The sequence below is a fragment of the Otolemur garnettii genome, unplaced genomic scaffold (assembly GCF_000181295.1).
Source record: "Otolemur garnettii isolate 467f Iridium unplaced genomic scaffold, OtoGar3 scaffold00133, whole genome shotgun sequence".
Taxonomy (NCBI): Eukaryota; Metazoa; Chordata; class Mammalia; order Primates; family Galagidae; genus Otolemur; species Otolemur garnettii.
Genome location: NW_003852528.1, coordinates 3,223,130 through 3,225,720, shown reverse-complemented (window position 1 = coordinate 3,225,720; position 2,591 = coordinate 3,223,130).

Here is a 2,591-nt window from a genome sequence, read left to right as displayed (position 1 = left end):
GCCCAAGAGTTTGAGGTTGCTGTGAGCTGTGACGATGTGGCACTCTACTGAGGTTGACATAGTGAGACTCTGTCTCAAAAAAAAAAATGGTTGGCAGCTTTAGGGTGTGAAAGAGTGTGTGTCTGTGTGTGCCTGTGTGTGTGTGTTGATGTATGTGTGTGCCTGTGTGTGTGTGTATTGGTGTATGTGTGTGCATGTCTGTGGTGTGTATGTGTGCCTATGTGCATGTGTGTGTGTGTGTGTGCTGGTGAGGAGGGGCCCTTGTCACTCACAGGCTTCTTTTTGTCTGGTCATCTGGGGATTGAGTCACATTTGAGGAGTGGACCCAGTTGTTACTATTTGTTGATCTTTTTATTGTGGCTGGCCACCACCTGCAGAGACTTCTCCCACCTCCTACCCTGGGGCATCAGTTTGGGTTCCAGGGCTCTGGGAGGACAGGAAGGGACAGCAGGGCAGAGTCTCACACCACTCTTCCACACCCAGCCTACTCTCTGTGAGGCCTGGCTCTCCCAGCCCCAACCTTTTCTGGCGCAAATTCCCAGAGCACTTCACCCAGTCCCTCCAGGACTGGGGGACTGCTTGGCACCTGGTCTCTGGAGGGGGGTGGGGACACTGGCACCCTCTGCTGCAGCACCAGCTGGGGGTGGTTCTGTAGGAGCACTGGGCTCAACCCCCCACTGTGTCTGCTGTTGACTTTTCTATTCTCTCTGAACTTTGGGGTTTTACTTTTTTGGCTCCTATAGTCCAGTCTTAGAGGGATGTGGGGAAGGAAGCAGAGATTACAGTAACCTACCATTTTAACCAGAAGTCACCTGAAATTATCTTAAAAAGCTAGAATGAACTCAGAGGTCATGTTGGTAGCTTGGAGCTCTCCCTACAGCCCTGGGGGGCTCCAGATGCACCTGATGAAGGCCAAGCGGGCCTGGCCTCCCCCAGGGCACAGTTCTGGTGACAGTACATGGCTGATCCCTCAGGGTACGGATCTCAGGCCACACAGGGGTGTGGGAGACTGAGGCTGCAAAAGCCCAAGCTCTTCTCCTTCCCCTGATAGGCGCTCCCTGAGAGCTCGCCAGGCGGGAGCGCTGGGGACTCCCTTCACTCTGTCCTAGGAGTGGGTGGGTGGAACTCACAAGTCAGGAGGACCTGTCTTCTCTCCTCCCACCAGCCCCAAGTAAGAAATGCAACAAACAAAAGCAAGGCCGGGGTTCTCCAAGCAAGTTCTCCAAGTCTCATTCCAATCTTCAGGTCTGTCATTCACTCTGCCCCACCTCCCTACTCTCAAGCACCTGCTCATCTCACGTCTCCAAAGTGCACTTGAGTGAAGGCCAAGTGTGGGGGTGCCCCACGGCCACAGCTCACCTCTGCTCACCACATTGTGGCCACAGGCTGATGGAAGCACACACTTCATCGTACGCTGTGGGGAGAAGTTAATGGAATACAGCAAATTATAAATGCCATGTCTTCTCACTAATCCCCACTCACTGAGAGTTTGACACGGTGCTCAGAAGTGGGATGGATGCCACCCGGACAGATACATAATGACGATGACGCTGAGGTGTGCAGCTCAGGTTTGCCCCCAAGCTGAGAAGACTGCGGAGGGCATGTCCTGCAGGGGCTGGGACTCTGGGAACCACCCAGGGTGAGTATGTCCCCCAGCAGATGAGGGGAGGAAGAGCATTCAAGCAAAGAGAGGAGACTGTGTCGACCCAAAGCATAACAAAGGCTTTCGTGTCCCTGTGATGGGAGGTCTCATGGCTGGGAGCTCGGGGCCAGTGGTCAACACTCGTGAGATTGCAGATAATAGAAATTCAGCCTGAACCTACTGAGCAGAAAAGGAATTTATTGGCCACTACTTGGGCAGTTCGGAGTCATGCTGGCTTCAGGCTTAGCTGGATCCAGGAGTTTCACTGCTGTTGTACCCCTCCTCTTCCTCTCCACCCTTCAGCCCTGCTTCCTCCGGTGGTGGAGGAGGGCACAGGGTGTGGCACTCAGGGTTCCCTCCTCCAAGGACAGCTTCCCTGTTGCTCAGCTGAGACAGTGGGCGTGGCACCCTGCTGGCTGTCTTTGTTGAGTGACTGCCTGGGTTGTGTGCTTGCTCCCATGTTGTGCGGGAAAAGAAGGTGGGTGCTGTGAGAATAAGGAGGTTCCCCCTGGGAGAGACACTGGACAGATGAATAAGGTGCGTCCATGAGCTTGTGACTCTGGTGACACCATGGGGGGAGGTGGGGCCAGTTTCCCGAGGGTCATGTAGGACCAGTTATGGAGTTTGAATTTCCTCCTGGAGGCAACTGGACGCAAAGCAGAGGTCTAAGCTGGCAGCTAAGGAGAGGGCCAGCCCAGGGCCCAGCCAGCCAAGGACCACCAGTGTGGGGGAGGGGTGGGAGGGGTGTCCAGAGGGAGGAGCTGGACTGAGAGTGCCCTGGGGGAGGGTTGGGGAGAACTAGGTGGCCACCAGCCCATCACCTCCAGCTGCAGGTCATGGCTTTCACTTTTAGATATACTGGGGAGTTGAGAGTGGGAAGACGTGTGGTTTAAATGCTTGTTTATCACAGAAGGCCAGAAATTCAGCAAAACTCAGCACAGCACCGGGC